Genomic DNA, 22,708 nt, shown 5'->3' with positions numbered 1-22,708 from the left:
TTAAATTACCAAAGTATTCGCTTTCCCCTGCCCCTCTTCTCCTTTCCAGAAAGGTAAAATCTTGCAGTTGTTTTCCATGGCATTTCCCTTATTAGCAGTTTGGAGCATTCTTCTGTGGCTGGGAAGACTTTGGAGTTCTGAGAAGTGTTTGTGCTTGTCCTTAGATCGCGTTCTGGGCGTTCTGGACTCAGGGACCACTGAGGTCCCTTCCAGCTCTAAGCCTCTGACCAGTGTGATTCTCCACCTCCCCTTCTGGATGGGCCCTGGATCACCTGGGCAGTTGCGGGGGAGGCCCAGGGCCCCCTTTCCAGAATCATTTAAATGAATAAAATAAACTACGGAAGGAAATAAATTATATTGCAATCAGATGAGACAATATTTGCAAGTGCTTAGCCTAGTGCCTGGCCCTTCATGGGCACCATATATTGTTATTGCCATCCTAATTACTATCAAGAGAGTCCAAATATATATTTTTAAAAAGACCAGGGAGCCTAGGTTGGGAGCCTTTGTTCCTCCATCTTCCCTCCAGATCTGCGGGGGTTGGGGGAGGGATCACCCTTCAGGTTTACACCCCCCCACTTTCCTTGACAAAGCCATCCCCATTCCTTCAGCAGTTTAAAGTGTTCAGAGAACGTCACTGTTCTCTTTTATAAAGGAATCAGGTGATTAGAGGTGAACTTACTTGCCTAGAGTCATCACAGAGCTATGAAGGGACAGCCCTGAGTTGAATCCAGACCTCCGGGCTTGAGGTCCCATGTTCTAAGCTCCCTTTAGGCAGGGCCTGGCTCACTTTCATCTTGGGGTCCCCAGCAGAGTTCAAGGCAGGACCTTGTTCGGAGCAGGTTTGGATAAATGACTGTTCAATGAGAACTGCTGCCTGCTCTCCAGCTGCCTCCTCAGGCCAGAGCTGGGCATTGGAGCCCCCTGAGATGAGGCCTCCCTCCCATCTGGACCAGAACCATTCCATAACATTTTCTGTGTCTTCTAAGGGGGCTGCCCTTCCTGCTGTCTCCTCTTGGGGGAAATCATGCTCACGAGACATCTCATGCTCTGTGGGAGGCAGCAAAGCTAATGGAGACACTGGAGGGAAGAAATGCATCCCCCATAGATGAGGATGCCCCATCACTCCATGCACCTGGTTCATCAAATGTGAGACTCCTAGGAGGTCAAATCTGGGAGCACTTACAGCCATTCAATGCTCTCATCTTACAGATGGGGAAACTGAGGCCAGAGAGGGGAGGAGGTTTTCTGGTGTATGGTGTACACCACTGGCTTTTGAATCAAAAGACTCCAGTCAACTGTCTCTCTCCTTATTGGGTGATCCTGAGCAGCCCATAACTTCCCCTTCTATAAAGTGGGCACAATGAGGCAAGCTACATTCCCTGACTCAAGGAGGGGCAGGGATCACTCCAGAAGGGGCACAGTCAGTCCTTAGGCCCCAGAACGAGTGGACAAGCCCATCTGGACTTAAGCCACCACCACCTCCTTGAGACTCTCATTCACAGCCCCTCAGTCTGATGGGAAGGAGGGCCGACTCTGGCCACCTCAGGGGCAGAGTGCCTTTTTGGGGCATCCCAGACTGGGAGGTTTGAAGTCCTGGCATGTCCTGGAGAGAAGTGTGGCTCAGGAAAGGATGAAGAGTCCCTTCTTTACTGACCTCTGATGTGCCACAGGGGGGCACTAGGGCCCTTTGGTAAGGTGGGACTCAGGAGAGGCAGGAGAGACTGACCTCTCAGTTCACATGCATTTTAATGGGGCCTTCTGGAGAGTGTCTTCCCCCAAAGGCATGGCAATTCCATTGCTGGCATGTGAGGGAGAGCTTTGGGGTGCTGTCAGAGGCCCTCAGACAGGTCCCTCCTTCCTCAGCTTCTGCTCAGGTACTTTGGATCTCACCTTTGATTTACCCACACATCGCATCTCCTGTCAGAGTGGAAGCTGCCTTAGGGCAGGGACTGGGTCTTTTTTCATCCCTTAGCCTTCAGATCTAACACAGGACTCAAGCATTTAGTAAGATCTAAAAAGTATTTGTGTAATTAAAATGACTCGAATTTAATTATATTGAACAGAATTAATTACCCAGATGCCGGTCTGCTCTGAGAAGGATCAGACTGGCCTGACTCTGTGAAGTCTGAGGGCAGAGATAGGAGATACTGTTGTCCACACAGCAAGGGCCAGCAGAAGGTTGTGTCTTCATGACCCAGATTTGGGCCGCCCATGATAAACTCTGGAACAGCCTCAGGCATGTGGGAAACAGCAGTGGGAGGGGCTTGTGCTGACCCAGCTTCCCATCCGTCAGTTTCTTGGAAAGACCCACGGAGCCCTTGATTTCAATGGGACAGAGGGCGAGGTGCCAAGGTGTGATTTTCCCCAGGCTCAGGGGGCAGCTGGTGTGTGGTCACCCAGGGTCGAACCTCAGCAAGCCTGGGAAGCACTGTCTCCATGCTTGCCCTTTCATACTCTCCGCAGGACTCTTTCCTTCCCCCCATGTCCCCAGGGTCCTTCTAGTCCTTCCCTCTTCACCTTTGTAGGTGAGAAGATGGTCTGGGGTTGTTAGGTCAACACTGGATTTGGAGTCAGGAGACAAAGTCTGACTTTGGAGTTTAGAGTCAGGAAAAAAGTACCAGTTTTGCCTCTGGCTTAGTCAGTCAATAAACATTTATTAAGTACCTACTATGTGGCAGGCCTTGTGCTAATTACTTAGAATACTTAGAAAGGTGTTGACAGAAAGACAGTCTCTGCTCTCAAGGAACTCGGCATGTAATGGGGGAGACAACATGCAAACAACTCTGCAGAAACGAATGAAATACAGGATGGATTGGAAGTAATAGAGAGAAAGGGGCACAAGAATGGAGCCTGTTAGGAAAGTTCCCACCTTGCCTCTCTGGGTCTCGGCTTCTGCTTGGTAAAAGAAGGGGCTTGGCTAGACCAGCGCTAAGCTCCCTTTCAGCTCCAATGGCCAAAGGTTTTTCTGTCCTCTGGCTACAGGGAGGTTAGGGAGGACCATGCCTGACCAAAGGCCATTGACTTTGGCAAATAACCACAGGTGTCCTTTGAGAAAGCAGCTTCAGCAGAGCCTAAAGTGGAGTCCCTCCTCCAAATTACCCTCTTTATATTGGACCTCTCCAGTCAACCAGGTTTGCAGCCTCTGAGTCAACATTGACTCCTCCCTCTTCCTTGCTCCAGTATCTGCTCCGTGGCTCAATACTGTCCATTCTATCTCCACAGCATAACCGGATCCTTCTCCCTTTGCTTCACTCTGTATTCTAGTTCAGGCCAGCAGCACCTCTGATCTGGCCCACTGCAATGGTCTCTCTGCTTTGGGTCACTCCATGTTCTAATCCATCCTCCCTCTAGCTGCCAAATAGATATTTCTAAAGCTCAGATTTGACCCCATTGCCTCCCTCCTCAAACACCTCGATGGCTTCCTATGTATTTTATCCTGTCCTGGGATACATACAAACCCTTCATCCTGGCATTTCAAATTCCTCCCAATTGGGGAACCCCTCAGGCTTCCCGCCATACCCTTTCTGTTCTGGGCACACTGTTCTCTCTCCCACCTCGTGGTGCCTCCAGTCTGGATCACATACCTTCCTCCCCTTTCTTCTCTTTGTAGAATGCCTGTGTTTCCTTTCAAGGCTAGCCCAGGTAATGCTTCCCCCAGGATTTCTTGATCATCACAGTTTATTTGCTCTCTTTTCTTCTTGAAACATCTTTGTACTAATTTATTTCTTTCATATGTGTTTAATATTTATGTGTGTTCCTTCAATCAGCCTCATATGAATGGCTCAAGGCCCTTCCTTATCCTGGCTACCCTCCTCTGGACACCCTTCAGTTTATCACTGTCCTTCCTATGATGTGGTTCCTAGAACTGAACCCAATGCTCCAGGTGAGATCTGATCAGGACAGAGAAGAGAGGAAACTCTCACCTCCTTCCTGCTGGATGACCATTCATCCTAACCTGCATGGAGTTTTTGGCCCCTGGCACTGATCTCTCAGGCCACTAATACCCCAAATGCTTTTTGAATAACTGCCTCCCCAACCTTCTTTCATCTTGGCCTTGTGAAGTTGAATTTTGGAACCCAAGGGATGTTCATCCCTATTGAATGTTGCCTTCTTAGAGTCAGCCCAATGTTCAGGCTTTTTGAGATCCTTTTGAATCCTGACACTATCATTCAGTGTGACAGCTTGGTGTTGTCTCTGGATGAGATGTACCCATCATCTCTATCTTTACACAAGTCATTGATACAAATGTTAAACAGCACAAGTCCAGGTATAGATCCTTGGAGGGCCTCAGAGAAGGCCTCTTTCCAACTGTGGAACCATTCATCACTGCTCTTTTGACCAACCAGCTCTGAATTCACCAAATTAAATGAACATTTCATCCACATTTCTCTGTCCAATACATAGGTGTAGCATAAAATACTGAGTCAAATGCGTTCCTGAAATTTGAGTAAATTATATTTACAATCTTTTTTTTGGTTTCCCAGGCTAGTAACTTTTTCAGAAAATGAAATGAGGGGAGCCTGGCATGATTTGCAATCATCGCCTCCTTGTCCAGATGTTCATTAGCTATTTCTATAACAATGCATCCTAAGATTTGGCCAGAAATCCAAGTCGTTGTCCAATAATTGGCTGCCCTCTTTCTTTAGCTGAAAGTGAGGATGACATGGCCCAATGTAGGGGTCCTCCAGAGCTTCCAAAGATGACTGTCAGCGGTCAAGCCATTCCATTAGTCAATCCTATCAGTCCCTGTGGATTGTCAATGAATTAACATTGTTTCACAAGGAGTTCAAATTAAACTCATTCAGGGTAGTGAGAGCTCTCTAATGCTTCACCTTGGTCACTTTTGTTTTGTCCATTCTGCTTGAAGATTGTGGCAAGAAAAAAAAAACAACACACAACAACCAGAAACAAAATGAAAACCGAGCTGTTATCATCAGCTATGCACCTTTGATCTTCTTTTCCACAATGTAGCTTAAAAAAACAGCCTATGGCTTTTCATGGCCCTTATCTTGCCCCTCCAGCCCCGGATCCTTCTGACTCCATTCTTCTGACACCATTCTTCCAGTACAATGCCACACTTCAGTATCCATCTTTTATTACTCACCTTTTTAAAAGTCTGTGTATTGAGTGAATTCCCAGTACATCTGCATCAGTCTCTTTAGACAACTTCTCCCTTTCCCTCCTTACTGAAATTGTTTCATGAAGTCATCAATTCAGAGCTGGGGAGAACCTAAAGGTCATGTGGTCTAACCCCCTCATCAGACATATGAGGTAACAGTGATCCAAAGGTTTGTGACCTCCTCAAGGTCACACAGGTAGCAAGTGGCAGAGTTGGGAACCCAGGTCCTCTGGCTCCAAATTCCAGGGTTTTCTCCTCACCTCTACAACATTGGTTTTCTCTTGTTTGCTCAAGATTTTCATTCTTGAGAGTTTCCCATTGATCCTGGGCTGTTTTACCCCCTTGGGAGTTGAATCCATGGGAACTCACCTACCCTTCTCCTGAACCTTCTGAAATCTGCTCTCAAAATCAATGTAGCCAAGATTAGAAGGAAAGCAGAAAATTGGCAAGAGATTTTATAGACAATTTCTTCAAATTTAAAAGAATATGACTCATTCCCCAATTGATAAATGGTCAAAGGATGTGAGCGAGCAGGCAGTTTTTCAATGAAGAAATCAAAGCTATATATAGTCATGTGAAAAATGCTCTAAATCATTATTGATTAGAGAAATGCAAATTTATAAACTTTGAGATATTATTTTGCACCTATCAGATTGACTAAAATGATAGAAGAGGAAAATGACAAATATTGGAGGGGATGTGGAAAAATTGGGACACTAATACACTGCTAGTGGAATGGTGAACTCATCCAACCATTTTGGAGAGCAATCTGGAATTATGCCCAAAGAGTTATTACATGTTCCTATACTCTTTGACCCAGCAATACCACCAGTAGGTCTGTTTCCCAAGGTGATCAGCGAAAAAGAAAATAAACCTATATATTCTGAAATATTTATAGCAGTTCTCTTTGTGGTGGCAAAGAACTGGAAATTGACAGGATGCCCATCCATCGGGGAATGGCTGAATGAGTTGTGGTATATGATTGTGATGGAATACTGCCATACTGTAACAAGTAATGAGCAGGTTGATTCTAGAAAAACATGGAAAAACCTGCCTGAAATAATGAAGAGTAAAATGAGAGAGCCAAGAGAATGTTGTACATGGTAGTAGCAATATTGTTTGAAGAATCGCTGTGAACAATTAAATATTCTGAGTATTATAAATACTCAAATTGACTGCAAAGGAACCGTGAAGGAAGATGCTATCCACCTTCAGAGAAAGAACAAATAAATAGAACTATGCATGGTATGATGTGTGTGTGTGTGTGAGTGTGTGTGTGTGTGTGTGTGTGTGTGTGTGAGAAATGCTGCCCTTCTCTAGTGCAAGAACTTAAAATGTAACAAAAAATAAATTAAATTATGAAAAAAGAAATTTGCTCTCCCCAAATCTTGAGTACATACAGTACTGTGCCCAATTTTCTTCTCCCCTACCACAAATGCTAAGGTGGAGTACTCCTTCCTTTTTCCCTAAGTTTCTTATCATTCCATCAAACCTAGAATAGAATTTCTCTTTTTTGATCCCTTTACCATTTGAAGGATGAAATGAAAATTTAGGTAAGTCAAGAAACTGTTACCTGGAGTGCTTTAATTGCAATTCCTTATCACTGACACTATCCCATGCTTCTGCACTAGGCTTATGACAAGTCTTCTTGAGTTTCCCATCTATTTCCTCTTCCTGTCCAAGTGGTCTGGAGTATATTCAATAACAAGAGCGTGTATTGTCTTTCCCTTTCCAATGCTGTTCACACGGATACGATCCTTCATGATTTCCCCCTCCATTCCCTCTTTTGGGGATATAGAAGTTCATAACATACTGCTCTCCTCTGTCTCCCTTTTGGAGACGCCATTTCTTTCAAGAAGATATATTTCAATCATGAATTTCATCTCACCAATGCTCAGTGTTGATGCCTGTGAGGTTATTTGCCTCCCTAGGGGTGTTGGCATCTCTTGCTCATTCCCCTCACTTATTACCCAGTATATTGACTTTTGATCGATGGATTTTATCCGGATCCTAGGGGAACTTATTCACATCTGGGCCATCTCTCTTCTTTCTCCCAGGGTTCAGCCCCTAGCTTACAGGCTTCCATTCCACTTCTACCATGGCCCTTATACTCAGGGACTTCAAAATAAATGTGGCTGTCCCTTCAAGGCCTTTGGACTCATCCCAACCCCCACTCCAGCGATCTCTACTTTACTTCAACATTAGTCACATAGATGGACGGCTATGACCTTTATCCCAATGACCCCTATGATGGTTTCATCTCCAGGGTCTAGAATCCTGAAAGTCCTCTCAGATGATAGCTTCTTAATTCGAGATCATAGGATTGTAGCTAAAGCTAGAAGGTACCTCAGAGGCCCATAACTAGTAAGGCAGGATTAATACTTCAGTATTCCTGACTTTACGTCCAGGCTTATTCTAGCCAACACATCATACACCCTTCAGTCCCTAGCTCTGTCTCACTCTTCCTAACTCAATTCTTCATGCTTATCATGACCTCCAGTCCTTCTCACCTCTCTGCTGTTCCACTCCATTACTGCTACTCAAACTTGACCTTCTCCCGCTTGCAACCTTATCCCTATAGTTAACCGGTTCACCTTTATGCTGCCCTCTCCCCTCAAATCCCTCATCCCACCATGCTGCTCATTCTTTCCCAAGCTCCATTCTGAGTCAGCCTTCTCTAGCGCTAGTGCTGCTAAATGCTGCTAGAGGAAGTGGTACATCTGGGTTAACAGGGCCCATGACAATTCTGTGTTGGTTATACTCAACTGGGCCCTCACTGCTACACAGTAATCCTTTTATTTTTCTCATTAATTGTATCAAACTCCCTATGGTCTCTATTCAAAGCCTTGTCTTCTCTGCTTAAGCCATCAAAGCCACCTCGTTCCCTCCCTCTCATCCAAGGACTTTGCCTCATATTTTACCAAGATAACTGAGGCCACCCATCCTGAATCTCCTTTATTCTTCAGTTTGTCTGCTTCAAATCTCCTCAAAGTCTCCCCCCTTTCTCACTTACTTTGCTCCTGTCTCAGAGAAAGAGGTGACCCCTTTCCTTTTGGAATCTATCCCCTCTACTTCTGCCTTTGATCCTATCTGCTAAAGTCTCCTCTGGGGCACTGAAATGTCAGTCATTCACCTCCCCCTGTAATTAGGAATCATTGAATGTCCACTGCTTCCTTCCCGGTTGCTTTCAAACATGCCATAGCTCCCCACCCTTCAAAAGCTTCTTCTCGATCTGGGAGGCACCTCCAGCAATCACCCTGGAATCTCCTCCTGTTCAGAGACAAACTCCCAGAGGAAACTCTACTCAAGGTGTTCCCACTTTGCTACTACCCTCCACTCCCCTCTCCACTCCATGTCACCATCGTCACCATCATCACCATCATGGGGCTCCCGCCTTCACACCTGACTGAAGCTGTTTTCTCCAAGGCTATCATTACCCTCTACAACCAGGTGCCTTTTCTCAGTCCTCATCATTGTTTACCACCCATCTCTCTGCAGCAGCTCTCTTCCCGGAGCACCTTTTCTCTCTGGGTTTTGGTGGCTGATCTCTTTTGATTCACCTCTTCACCATGGCCTCTTTGGTGAGATTGTCTCCCATGTCCTGTTCCCTTAGCATTGATCTATTCCAGGGTTTTGCCCTGGGATCTCTTCTCTTCTCCCTTGATACTGGTTGTCTTGGTGTTCTCATCAGCTCCCATGGACTCCATTGTCATCTCTATGCTGATGACTCTCAGATCTAAATATCCAGCCATCATCTCTTTCCTGACCCTGATTTCCAGACTGCCTGCCTACATCTTCACCTGGATCTTTGGTGGGTCCATCAGCTCTCATAAGTTCAATCACCACCTCTATGGTGGATGTCTCCCAGATCTATAGTGAGTCCTGATCTTTCCCCTGAGCTCTGAGCCCCAATCATCAATCACCTGTTGGCTATTTCCCATTGGATGTCCTGCAGAGATCTCAAATTCAACACATCTAAGACAGAACTCATCTTTTCTCCCAAAGCCATCCCATTTCTAAACTTCTGTATTTCTGTCTACAGCATCACCATCCTTCTGGTCAGAGTTATCCTCAGACATGCCCAAGGCACCCTCAACTCTGAGAAGCAAGGAGGTACAATGGAAAGAGCCCTTGCTCTGGAGTCAGAGACCCTGAGTTCAAATCTTACTTTTGATCTTCCTGTGCGACTCTGGGAAAATAGCTTCGTCTCATTCGGACTCAATCTGTCTCAACTCAATCTCAATTGTAAAACGAAAGTGTTGAACTAGGTGGCTGCATAGGTCCACCTTCCAGTTCTATATTTAGTGTTCTGTGGTCCTTCTCCAGAGTGTGGTGACCTGGGCAAGTCTGCAGTCAGATGGTAAGGAGGCAGTGTTGTGGGAGAGGCTGCTGATGCATGAGGTTAACCATTGGATCAAGGGGAAGATACATTGTGATGAAATGGCTTTGACTAGGGGACTGGCCCAGGAGCTGGAAAGAGGCTTGTCCTTTCCAAGCTTTTGGACAATCCTCTCTGGCTCTTCTTTGGGTCCATCCAACCCAATCCAACAAATATTAAACGTTGTGCCAGCTTTGTGGGCAGCTAGGTGGCACAGTGGATAGAGCACCCAGCTGAGTTGGGGAGAACTGGAGTTCAAACCCAGCCTCAGGTACTTATCAGCTGTGATCCTGGGCAAATCACTTAAATCTGTTTGTCTGTTTCCTCATCTGTAAAATGAACTGGAGAAGGAAATGGCAAACCATTTTCATATTTTTTTGCTAAGAAAATAGGGTCATGAAGAGTCAGTCACTACTGAACAAGAAAACTTTCAGGCATTGTGCTAGGCTCTGGGGGATACAAAAACAGAAAATTAAAATCTTTGTTCTTTAGGACCCCCTTGCAGGGGGTGAGAGGCTTGGGGGTAGAGAACGTATTACAATAAGGGCACAAAAAAGTGAGCTCAAGGTAATCTGAGGAGGGAGACAGCATTCACGCTGGAGAGCGGGAGGAGAGAGGAAGGTGCTGACTCTAGGAGCTGGCCCTTTAGGGGAATCCTGATGAAGACAGGGGGTGCAAAGAGGCAGGGTGGAGGAGGGAGCTTACTCCGTACTTGGGAAGCAGTATGAGCGATTTGGAGGCAGGAGATGGAATGGGAAGGTTAGGAGATGACAGACCAGTTTGGTTGTTCTCAGGACTCAGCATAGTGCCTGGTACACGCTCATGAAATGGTCCAACATAGGGTAAATGAAGAGGAGGATACTAGGGGGTATTATCACTGCCGTTTGAAAGTTGAGGCCCCTGGGCAGGCAAGCGACTTTGGCGTGGTACTAGCTAAGTGCAGCAGGATATGAACCTACCTCTATCTTTGCCTCTTCAAGTCCTTACTCCGCCGCTCCGCCCCACCCCACTTCCTTCCCTCTCCCTCCCCCTTCGACTGCAGGCAAGTTCAGCCCCGAGATCTCCGAACGCGGTTTCCTGATAGGCATCCTCCTGCGTCTTCCAAGGGTTAGGGTTACACACAAGACCTGACTGGAATGCTCGCTGCCCCACCCCATCCCCCGTCCCCAGGGGTGTGTGTGTGTGTGTATGTGTGTGTGTGTCTGGTTGGGTGCCTCACGTGGGGCTGGAGTTTCCTTAAGTTTCTTGGTCTGGGCACTGTCAGGAGCTGTCGGCTGGGGCTGGGGGCCGGCGGCGACGCTGTCTCTTTCCTCCTTCCTTTACACCCCAGCTTCCAGTCCCAGACTTGCAGGAGAGGGACGGCTGCAGAACCAGCTTTGCTTTGGCCTTTAGGGGGTGGGCGGGTGTCTGAGGCTAGAGAAAGCTCCCGGCCCCGGGGCGAGGCTGGCCTGCGCTAGGGGAGCTGCGGGGCTGGGACCCGAGTACTGCACCTTGGCACACGCACACCCGAGAATTGCCAGAGTTGCATTGCCCCGCTTCTCCCCCATGGGCTTTCCAGTCACCGACTATGGGGTGCTTCCTGCGGGGCCTGGAGCCAGGGCAGTAGGGGTGCAGTGGGGGCCGGCTGGTTGTGTGCACAGGCAGGTGCATTGCGAAGTAGAGACCCTAGCCCGTTCGAGGACCTGATTTGACAAAGGAGGAAACTGAGGCACAAAGAAGTTAGGGAACTTGGACTTGCCCGAGTGAAACAGGCCGCTAGGTGGCGCCGCGGATAAAGCGCCGGCCTGGAATCAAGAAAACCCGAGTTCAAATTTGACCTCAGGCAAGTCACTGGCCATGGGCAAGTCATTCAACCCCGTCCCCCTCGGTTTCCTCGTCTTTAAATTCAGCTGGAGAAGAAAATGGCAAACCACCTCAGGATCTCTGCCAAGAAAACCCCAAATAGGGACAGGAAAAGTGGGACACGACCGAAGAGCCGAGACATGATTAGAACCCCGTTTTCTGACCCCAAGTCAGAGTTTCAGGAAAGGAGAAGCTTCAGTTTTAGAGTTGGGCACCCCCCTCATTTGACAGTGGAGGAAACTGAGGCCCGTAAAGGGGAAGGGACAGACTCACGGGCTCGCAGTAGGCGTCAGGGCTCGAGGCTGGAGTCCCTCAGGGTTTCCCAATGCCCGCAGGCTTTTCCCGCAGTGCCTGCTCCCCTCGCGTGTCTGCCTGTCACCCATGAATGTCAACAGGCACCGCGCACAGGCACCCCCCTTCCACGCAGCTACAGCTCCACGGACGAGCACGTACATGCACACACGCGCACACACACACACACACACACACACACACCCCGCCCGCAGACAAACACTTTCACTGACACTTTCACATTCACGCACGCTCTCACACAGACATCCCTCTTGGACACATCCAGACGCACGCACGCAGGCACACACACACAGACACTCCTCCGCCCAGCTCACACGCACACACACGCGTACACACACACGCACACAAACTCTCTCATGCATACATACATAGACACCCGCCCCAATCAATCCATCCACCATACACATTCTCTCTCTCTGTCTCTCTTTCACACACACACACACACACACACACACACACACACACACACCCACTCCCACTACACACACACCCACACGCCAAATCAATCTATCCACTCAGCATAGCGCACACACCCTGGCTCAGGGCCACAGGTCCCCGGGCAAGGGGGCGGGGAGTTCTGATCCACCCCCTTCCCCACCTCCTGCAACCCCCGCCCCTTCCCCAGCTTGACCATTCCGGAGGGGCGGGGCGGGACTGGGCGGGGCGGGGGGGGAATCCCGGGCCGGCCAGGAGGGGAAGGGCTGGGACTGCGGGCTGCTAGGGGGCGGGGCCGGGGCGGGCCTCGGCCGTCCGGACGAATGGGAGGGCGTCTGGGCCCGACCCCGCCCCTCCCACCTCCTCCTGCGCAGCCCCCCCCAGCCTCCCAGGCTGCCCCCCGAGACGGGCTCACGGACAGGCTGCTGGGCAGACTGACTGACTGGCGGCGGGCCGGCTGTGTGCTGCGCTGCGCGGGGCTGGGCTCGGCCGCCGCCGCCGCCGCATCGGGGAGGAAAACTTGCCGCGGGGCGGGTGGAGGGGCCGGGCTCCCCGCAGCTGGAGCCGGAGCCCGGGCACGTAGGGCGAGGACTCCCTCCCTTCACCAGGTATGCGTCTCCCCCTTCCAGGTATGAGTCTCTGCCTCCGCTGGACCCTCCTCTTCCTCCTTCCCTCAGCCCTCCCTCCCCTCTGCCGGACCCTCCAACTTTCTCCCTTCCCCCAGGCGGAGCTCAGAGCCAAAGCTTCCCATCCCGGGTCTCAGGGCAGACCCACCCCAGCCAGGAGGAGGGCGGGCGGCCAGAACAGGCGCAGCCCCATTTGGCAGGTGAGCAAACTGAGCCTAGGGCCGGGAGCGTGCCCCAGGTCACCTGTCTAGGCAGAGAAGCCTGGGCGCGTGCTACTGCACCCCCCTGCCTCCAGTGTTAGGCGCCGGGGCGCTTGGCACCTGGCGAGGAGTCCTGCAACTCCTGGAGCAGGCTGGCCCCGGGGCCAGGCGCCCCCTTCGCAGAGTGCCTGTTGCTTGTTGGGGTGAGGGGCTGATGGGGGCAGCTCTAGAGTGGGGCCTGGAAGCCCGGGACTGCTGCTTACATCAATTAGCCCAGAAGCCCGAGGCAGCACTTGTCTTGGGGCAACCCAGGGCGTGCCCAGCCTGGCCAAGGAGTGCCGGTCCAGCCACAGGGTTGGTGGCCAAGAGATTGGCAGCTGCTCCAGGCCTCCCCTCCACAGCACCCAGCAGGCCCGCAGGAAATGAATGATTCATAGCAACTCTGCTATGTCCCAGCCAGAGAGCTTAGAGCTCCTTTGGTCCATTCTCCTCCTTTGACAAATAGGGAAACTGAGGCCCAGGGGGGAAGTCATTTACCCAAGGTCAAGAAGGTTGTGAGAGGAAGCAGCTGACTTCTGAAGCTCAGCCAGGGCTCTTGCCTTTCTCCCAACCTGGCTCAGTTCAGCTAAATTCCTCAAGTATCAATGAAATGCCTGCTGGGTACCCACCAGTTCAACCTTAGGGCCCTCAAGCACCTCTGGAACCTAGTCAAAACAAGGTGTGTGTGTGTGTGTGTGTGTGTGTGTGTGTGTGTGTGTGTGTGTGTAGAAGAACACAGGCCTGGTACAGTGCAAGCAAGTCAGACTTCTCAAGTGACAGTTCCTGCACTAGCTAGCAGGGGTCTTGGGGCAAATTTCCAGCCCACCCTAGGCTGGATAGGGGCCAGGTGGCTCCACGGTCCCATCCAGCTCCAAATCCTGGGATCTTGGGGATGGAAATAAGCAGTTGGGGAGGATTCCAAGACAAGTGTAATGAAGAGTCAGGAGAAAAGCAGGCAAAGTGCTCCAGGAAAATAGAATGCAGAGAGGACTCTTGTTGGGTTTGGGGAGACTAGGGAGGCTTCCTGGAGGAGACTGGGTGCCCAGTTGTCCCGGGTGTGGCTCTCCCTCTCTCCCACTCACAGGCACGGATCTAGCTGCTGTAACACCAGCACTCTGGAGGGCAGGGGCCCAGACCCTTCCAAAGTCAGAGGGAAGGCCACAGGTAGTTGAGGTGGGTGGAGGGGGGGGTGGGAAGCTCTGGACCATAGGCCCTTAGAATGTCCGAGCTTCCAGGGAGTTTGGGATCATTTAGTCCAACTCTTCAATTAGAAGTGAAGAAATGGAGCCTCAGAGTCAAGTGACTTGCTTAAGGTCACACAGCTAGGTCAGTGGTGCAGCTGGAAGGTCTTGGGGAAGTTCATTGAATTCTCATTCTCCTTTTTGGTAGAGGGCTTATCTCTCTGGTGGGATAGAGGGGGAAGGACTTTTTGGGGGGTCTTGATTGAAAGTTGGGGTGATCATGGGTTCCCACAATGATGGTAGCTGGGAGGGATCTTGGTGATCGACTGTCTCCCCTTCCCTGTTTTCCATAGAAGGAAATGAGTTGTGTGTGTGTTTCAATGTGTGTGTGTGTGTGTGTGTGTGTGTGTGTGTGTGTGTGTGTGTGAAGTTCTGTGTGTGTATGAGAAGTTCTGTGTGTATGTGTGCACATGTGCATGTGTATGCGTACGGGGGGGAGGCTGCCCAGCTGTAGATGTTGGGGGGAGCTGGGACTCTGCCTGGGTGTAGTTCCCTTTCCCAGGCCCTGCCAGGTGTCCTGCACTCCCTTGCCAACAGTGCCAGACAAATCAGGAGAACCCTGGCTCCAGGCTCCATGATGTCTGGTCAGTGGCAGCTGGGGCTCAGTAGATTTCTGCTGCAGGGGCCATGGGCTGTGGCATGGGGAGGCTTTTTGTGGCATTGCAGGGCTTCCTCCATCCCCCCTCCCTTGCAGGAGCTGTCAGCACCCCCCAGTAGCCAGTGGTGGGGGGGAGGCAGTGCTTTGCCACTGGGCATGAGCAGACACCTCTGCTCTCAGGAGCCAAGCCAATGGTTCGGAAATTTTTCCCCCTTTCCTTCCATAAGGCAAACTCAGGCTATGGGAAAGCATAGAAACCGAAAGCCTTGTTTTACAGATGGAGAAACTGAGGCCCAAGAAGGCTGAGCCTAAGGGTATGCAGTTAGAAAGGAGCTTTGGAGAGAGGCTTGTTCAGTCAGGGTAGGGAAACAGGGACCCAGAAGTGGAGGGTACTTCCTCAAGGTCAAAGTTGCGCATCTGAGGTGGATTTTAAAACAACCACTAAGACTCATTTTTGCTGGGAGGAGTAGTTTAGAGAGGAGGAGGCCTCTCAGACTGACCCCTTATCCCACAGACCTTAGAGAAGCCCAGGGGGTAGATAAGGTCCATTCTGGGCCCCCCTTCTGGAGTCCTGAGGCCCTGGTCACACCTTGGGAGACCACGGACCTGTCCCTCTGTCTGGGACTATTTGCCTAAATGATTTGCATGTGAATTGAATTGGAGCTGTGTAACCTGGCCCCTGCTCTCCCCTTTCTCTACCGCTTGCAAATAGGGGCTGTGGGTCTTCGGTAAACAGGAAGAAACAGCTGCCTGCTAGGCCATTCCTCTGCGTATACCCTCTGTGCCTTCGTGAGACAGGAGTACCCTCATTCCTAGGCACCAAAGACTCAGGCGTCAGGGTCACCTTTCATTCTGGCCTGCTCCCTGGGGGCCCAGCTTGTCCTCCCAGGCAGGGCCGGAGGAGGAGGTCACTTCTAACCACTTCTCACTGCACCTAAGGCGGTCCACTTTTCAGGCCCCTTCTAGTTCCAAGTCTTCGACCTCAGGGACAGGATTCGAAAGGAAGTCCTCTCACTCTGCCACCCTGCCTTCCTTTTGTCTCCCACTTCTTCATATTCTCTCTTTGTCCCCCAGGACCTATCAGGCTTATTAACACCCCCTCTTTTCCTCACCAGGGAATTCTCTATACCAATGAAATAAAAGGTTCCCTCCTCCCCTCAAACCCAAACAGACTGAGTTCCTGCCTTAGAGAAGACATAAACCCTGAAAACAAAAGCCATGGGGCCTCCAGAAGATATCCCAGGGGCCCTTGGGAGGTCTGAGGGGAGGCCTCCTGACCCTCACTAGGGGAGGTGACAGGAACACAGGCCCTAGGCTTGCAGATTTAGTGTTGGAAGGGATGCTGGAGGTGGCCAATGTCACTTGCTCATGTGATAGAAGAGGAAACAGGCCCAGGGAGGAAACTGGCCTGATCTGGAATTGGGCATCCCATCCCCTGGCTCTGAGATCTTCCCCCTGCCCTAGTGCAAGGGAATAGTTCAATGAATGAAGCGAAGTGTATGGGACAGACCTGCTGAGGGGAGAGCCAGGAGCTGACTGAGGGTCAGGCGTGTGGGACAGGGACCTGCCAGGGGAGAGCCAGGAGCTGACCGAGGGTCAATCACAGACAGGGTCTGGGATGGGGCCTGATGTTTGCCTCTGCCAGCGTCATGATCATCTCTACCGCACAGATATGGGGGGAAGGTATTGGGGAGGAGGGAGAGGGGGGTTAGGACCCCTGCAAGAGGCAGGGAATGTGTCTGGAGACCAGTAGAAGCTGATTCAGCCTCAGCTCTAGCGTTATCTTAATGTAGACCTGGATATAGTTAGTTTTTAGATAAGATAGCATCACCACCACCACCTTATCACCATTGACAAACATTGATGAAGTAAGTGCCTACTGTGTGCTGAGCCCTGGGCATCCCTGCACTCAGAGAACTCCTAAGCTGTCTAATGGGTGAGATGACATACAGGCAAGTATGTACATAGAACATGCATGTAAGGCCATGTGGGTTCTGGGTCCAGCTCTGCTCCTGACTCCGTGTTCAAGCTGGAGCACTCCCTTTTCCTGCCTGGGCCTGGTTACCTCCTCTCTCAAACAAGGGGAGAACAGACAGGACCTCTGACAGCTCCATCCAGCCCTGTGAGCTGTGATTCACAGAGGACAGAGCTGCCCATCTCCAAGGGGCCTCAGAGAACTGCCTCCAGCTGAGCAAGGAGACTTCATTTTCCTGATGACTGGCTGAGGGTCTAAGGGCAGCACCAGGAGATGGGAAGCTGGGATGCAGGTGACAAAACCCAGCTGAACTCAGGGTTGGCAGAGCCCCCGATTCAAAGCCATCGCTGGGCTTCCTACGTGTGAGACCCGGAGCCTGGGGTTTCCCCTCCCTAGGAGCCTAATCGCTGCAGCCCCAGCCTCACGTGGGCTCATGGTGAGGCTCACACAAGATGCACACTTTAGAGCAGCTCTAACCTTAGGGGAGAGCTGTGACATTAATGCCCATTATCTCAATTATTGTTGTCACGATGGTGATTATTATCACGCTTAGAACATGCTGGGAGTCTTGGAGACCATCTGGTATGACCCTCTTTTTTTTACAGAAGAGGAAACTGAGACTCAGGGTAGGAGAAGGCACTTGCCCAGGGTTGAACAGATAGGAGCAGAACCAGAATTCAAACCCAAAACCTTCATCTCAGTCCCACATTCTTCCCACTCCAGCCAGTGGGGAGGAAGGAATGGTTGTGTTCTTTTTAAACAAAAAATGGTAGGTAGTGAAGGGATGTGCCTGTGTATGATCTCCATTGCCCTCCCCCAGCTGGTCCCTGAAGAGCTGCCTTTCTTGGGGTTCTATGTTTTATCCTTAAATTAGGGGGGGTTTCTGGCTAGGCTCCCATGTTTGAGTATTTCCTTTTAAAATGGAATTTTACCCAATTTGTTGAGGAATAAACAAATGAGAAAGCATTTATTAATCCCCAGTGGTGTGCCTTGCACAGTGCTAAGTGCTGATACAAAAAGTGAGACCACACGTGCCATCCAAGGGCTGACGCTCTAATGACTGTAGTCAGAGGGTAGTGGTGGCCACAGAGGGAAGTTCTGATCTGGGGACGAAGAGGGAAGGTCAGGTGATCCTCAGGGCTGTGAGTTGGTACGCCCTTTCCCAAAGTACTAGTACTATTGATTGGGGTCCTGTCACCAAGGACAGAGGTGGAAATCAGGTCAGAGGGAGGGTGTGTACAGTGGCAGGGCTGATGGTAGCTGGCTGCCTGGGATGGAAAGCGAGGTCGGCTCCTGGGTGAGGGGGCTGGAACGTGTAACAGGCCAGGCTGTAGGCTCACGCTGACTCAGGGAGGCTCTGATCCAGGGTGGGAGAGGTGAGTGTGACCCCCCCCCCCCAGAAAATGCACCACACATCCAGGCACTGTGGGCTCCAGATATAATGTTCTAATGTCCCATGAGGATGCCCATCACTTAGTCAACATGCATTTATTTAGCTCTTACTGTGTTCAAGACTCTGCCGAAGGGCATCCCTGCCCGCGAGGGTGCTTACATTCTAATGGGGAAAGACACGGGTGAAAAGGAGCTAAAAGGTAGAGGTCAGGGGAGGGGTGGATGGTGTCATGGACCAAATTTGTAAAGTGCTTGGCACAGCACCTGGCACATTGTATTATAAGCACATGGTAGGTGCTTCATACTTATTCCCTTCTCCGCCCCCATACTATGTGAAAGGCTCATTGCCTCTCAGACTGAGAACTGGAGGAGACCTTGGAGGTCAAGTCCAACATGCTCATTTTTACAGATGAGGAAACTGAGGCTCATGAGAGAAAGCAACTTTCCCCAGGTCACACAGGTAGGGACATGGTCAGGATTCAAATCCAGGGCTTCTGACTCCAAAGCCCTTTCTGTAGTACCACCCTGCCTCCCTGAGGGGTTAGCCCAAGTGATCTCTCAGCTACCTTTCTGCTTGAAATCCTGTGATTCTGCAAGCTGGAATCCAGGAACCAATCACAAATTCCTGGACCCTACTGGTCACAGGAAGGACAAGCCTCGGTGTGTCTGGGCAGGCCTGCTTATAGCCTCAGAGGGCAGAGAGCAGTGATCTTGGCTGTTCTTCCTAGAACAGTCCACCCTGAGGTCCAGGCGCTGGACAGGAATGCTCTGGGTGGGATTTCAGCATCTGAGAGGTCAGAGAGCAGTTGTCCCAGCTGTGCTTCCTAGAACAGTCCACCCCGAGGTCCAGGCGCTGGACAGGGATGTTCTGGGTGGGATTTCAGCATCTGAGAGATCAGAGAGCAGTTGTCCCAGCTGTGCCTCCTAGAACAGTCCACCCCGAGGTCCAGGCACTGGACAGGGATGTTCTGGGTGGGATTTCAGCATCTGAGAGACTGTACTGCTTTTACACTAGATAATATCTTCTTAAGTGACAGCCATTAGCTTTGAGTGTGGTCATTTTTGTCTTTCTGGTGCTACAATCCTCCCTGTCTTACGGTGATGTGGACATGCCTCCAGGCTTTCCAAGCCTGGGTCAGGGGAGGACAAGCCCTGGCAGAGCCCACCAAGCCTGGGTGGCTGAGTAAGGAGGACCTGGTGAAGAAGCTTGTCAAGCCCTCGGCCAGAGGGAGGTGGCTTCTTCAGCCCAGCCTCTTAGGGAGACCCTGTCCTCAGCTGTGGAGGCTGTGAAATCTGAGGTCCTTGAAGGCTGGACCTGTGATCATGCTGGCCTTTTGGGTCTGGCTGTCAGGGAGCTTTCCTGATAACCATGCTTTGCTCTGGGTTGGATTGCCAAGCCCAGGCCCTAAATATGGGGACTCAAAGTGTCTCCTGTGAGTTGCTTGAGGTAAAGGATTTAATTGGCCAGAGGGGTGGGAAAAGCTCAGTGGTTGAAGAATGTGGTTTGAAATCCTGGCAAGGTTGCCTCCTCTCCCTACCTTTGAGGTCAATAAATAGCTACTCCTCAGGGCAGTGTTTTTCATGTTTGTTTGGGATTTTCTTTGTTGGGGGAAGAGTGGGAACATTATTGTTGTGGGTTGTGTGGGTTATTTTTAATCCTAGCTTTAAAGGTCTGTTATTATAATGGCCTTCCCTATATGAAAGTCCATCTTTGGTGTTTAATTTCTAGCTGGAGGGGGCTGACTTCAGTGGATTCAGCTATGGGCCCAACCCATCCCTGACCAGGAATGCCTTCTTCAGCTTTCCGGAAAAACAATCCTCTGGTTTTGGCTTGGAGATCTCCAGGGATGAGGAGCCCACCTTTTCAGAAGTTATTTACCTTGTTTGTATCATGGACCCCTTTGACAGGCTGATGGAGTCCAGAGGTACCTTCTCAGAAGAAGGCTTCTAAATACAGAAAGTAAAACTATAGGATTTCAAAGAAAACCAATATTGAAATAAACTCATCAACACGGACACAGGCACACAAACAAACAAACAAAAAAAGCCCACCGATACCAGGTTCAGAACTCCTGTGCTGTCGCCTGGGCAATCTACTCCACTTTGGGATGGCTCGAATTGTTAGCAAGTTATCCCTAGCTTTAAGCCTGAATGAGGTGCTGGCTGACCAATGTCCCAGACTGAGAGTGCCCTTCTTGAGGACAGGGACTGTCCTCTGCCTTTCTTTGAATCTCCAGTGCTTAGTACAGAGCCTGGCATCTAGTACGTGTTTAATAAATGTTTGTTGACTGACTGACTAGGCGGGATTCACACTTAGGGCTCTTGACTTGAAATCTAGTATTCTTTTCTCTGGACCCACTGTCTGTCTGCTGAGATTGTGGCTTCTCTTTGATCAGAGGTTTTTATTCAGAGGGTGTATGGCCACTCCAGAGGATGTTGGAAGAGGTCATTGGGCCAGGGGTTGGCTGGATGAGATGACTTGAGAGGTCCTGCCCAAGTTTGGGATCCTTGGAGCATAGAGCACAGAGAGTCAGAGATGAGAGGGAGCGAAGCAGTCACCCTCGTCCTACCCATTCTGTTACGGATGAGGACACTGAGGCCCCAAGAATGGAAGTGGACATGGTTCTCCAACCCCGTAAGCTGCTGTGTTTTTCACTATGGCTCCTTGAAGGGTCCTTCCAGCTCTGAGTCAAAGGTTCTCATGTAAGATCAGAGAAATGAGTCTCTGCAGGTGTCTTCAATTTGTTTGTGGCATCACAATTTTCTTTTCCATTTAAGATCCAGGACTGGCTTAGAATAGGGTTGTCTGGTCCAACACATTTGTTTTACAGGTGAGGAGACTGAGGCTCAGAGAGGAGGAGGAGGGGCTTCCTTGATGTCTCACGTAAGTGAGTTTGTACCAGAAGAGCCGGTGTCTGCCTCTTTCCCTTTGCCATTCCTATTGTCTTGGAAATGAAGAAGGCTTTTTGTCCAGAGATGATAGATCCCTTGTGGACTCCCTCGCTGACAGAAGAAGGTGGATTCGAGGACCTCCCTCTTTGCCTCCCAGTCCTTTGTCTTCTTTCTTTGGGCCTTCTCTTAGACTGTCAGAGTGGATTCCTGGTTCTGCGTCTTAGCCATTCAACAAACCTCTATTAAATGCTCACTGGGTGCTCACACTATGCTAGGGGCTGGAGAAACAAGGGAAGGCAAATATAAGTTCTATGACTTAACGGGTTTGTGTTTTAATGAGGGAGACCACATGCCAACAGGCATGTGCACACGTGACATCTCCAGGGCAGATGGGAGGCCCTCCGGGGCAGGGGAGGGGAGATCTTTCTGCATCTCCCACTAGAGGCTCATTCCCTTTCTCCCCAATTACCTCCTCCTAAGTAGATACTTTTACGTCTATATGTTCCTTCCCCCAGTGGGATGGAAGCTCCTTGAGGGCAGGGACTGCTATCCCTGCCATATTTCCAGCATCTAGGACAGTGGCTGCCCCATAGTAGGTGCTCAATAACAGCACAGATTGATTAGGCACCTACCGTGTGCCAGGCACTGCCCTCGAGGAATTCCCGATCACTTTCTCTTTCTGGGCCTCAGTTTCCGCCCTGGTAAAATTAGGGGATTGTATTTGATCTCAAACATCCTTTGCAGCCTGAAGTCATCCTCTTCATTTGATTCTGTGATCTCACTGGAAGGAGGAGGGGGAAGGGAGAAGGAGAGAAGGAAGGGAGGGTGCTCCCTGATCCCTCCTCCTCCCCCTTTCTTCCCATACTCTGAACTTCCTGTCTGTGTCTACCCGGGTCACTTTAAGAAATGCCAAGGAAACTTTCTCTGGGCTGTAGGATCCTGTCAGTCCAAGGCCCTGGTCTGCTTTCCAAGAGCCTGACAATAAATCTGGACAGTATTTACAGCCGAGGGGAGGCAGAGGCCAGGTCTTCTCTTCTGCAGAGAGAAATAGCCTAGAGGAGGATCCTGCTTTGGGGAAGTGTCAGCCAATTCTGGGGCTGGAGGCTGGTGAGGGAAGGATTAAGTAGGAAGAGGAAACCCCCAGCCTTGTATCCCCTGAGCCCTGGAATCCCCGCAGGACTGAGTGCCCAGCTATGACTCTCTCCAGTGGCCTGGCCTGTAGAGCTGAGCTGGGAGGGGCTCGTGCTTAGTCTTCTGATTTCCCTCTCCCCTGCAGGATAAATCCCCAAATCCCCCTGGAAGGAGACAGAGCCTTCCTTCCTTCCCTTTTTCCTTCCTTCTTTCCTGCCTTCCTTCCTTCCTGCCTTCCTTCCTGCCTTCCTCCCCCAGCATTTCTGCCCCCTGTCCTAGGTCATGTCTGTGGCTCACAAGATGCTTTGGGCCCTTTGAGCTTAGCTCATGCCTTTCTTCCCAAGCAGTCTGGTCTGGGGGAGAGAATGATGGATTTGGATAAATCAGTCATCTCCTTGGACATCAGTTTCTTCATCAGGAAATGGGGATCCTTCTTGTGTTACTGTCTCCCAAGGTGATCGTGACGAAAGAAGGCTTTACAAATTATTAATATTTTTTGTTCTTATTTTCCTTTATTTCCAACTA

At 50.4% G+C, this 22,708-nt stretch overlaps 2 protein-coding genes across 3 annotated transcripts in view; one reads left to right on the top strand and one right to left on the bottom strand.

Annotated features, from left to right (window-relative positions):
* The window catches only part of LOC118841425, a 35,373-nt gene extending 25,922 nt beyond the window's left edge, over positions 1–9,451 (bottom strand). The window contains exon 1 of the mRNA XM_036748819.1: positions 9,291–9,451. The gene's annotated coding sequence lies outside the window, so the exon portion shown is untranslated. The remainder of the gene's footprint in view (positions 1–9,290) is intronic.
* Positions 9,452–12,631: 3,180 nt separating this feature from the next.
* The window catches only part of KCNS3 (potassium voltage-gated channel modifier subfamily S member 3), a 40,760-nt gene continuing 30,683 nt past the window's right edge, over positions 12,632–22,708 (top strand). For both annotated transcript variants that reach the window (XM_036751778.1, XM_036751777.1), the window contains exon 1: positions 12,632–12,697. The gene's annotated coding sequence lies outside the window, so the exon portion shown is untranslated. The remainder of the gene's footprint in view (positions 12,698–22,708) is intronic.

The sequence above is a fragment of the Trichosurus vulpecula genome, chromosome 3 (assembly GCF_011100635.1).
Source record: "Trichosurus vulpecula isolate mTriVul1 chromosome 3, mTriVul1.pri, whole genome shotgun sequence".
In the NCBI taxonomy this organism is placed as follows: Eukaryota; Metazoa; Chordata; class Mammalia; order Diprotodontia; family Phalangeridae; genus Trichosurus; species Trichosurus vulpecula.
The sequence above is the reverse complement of the archived record's forward strand: the minus strand, read 5'-3'. Positions and strand labels throughout refer to the sequence as shown.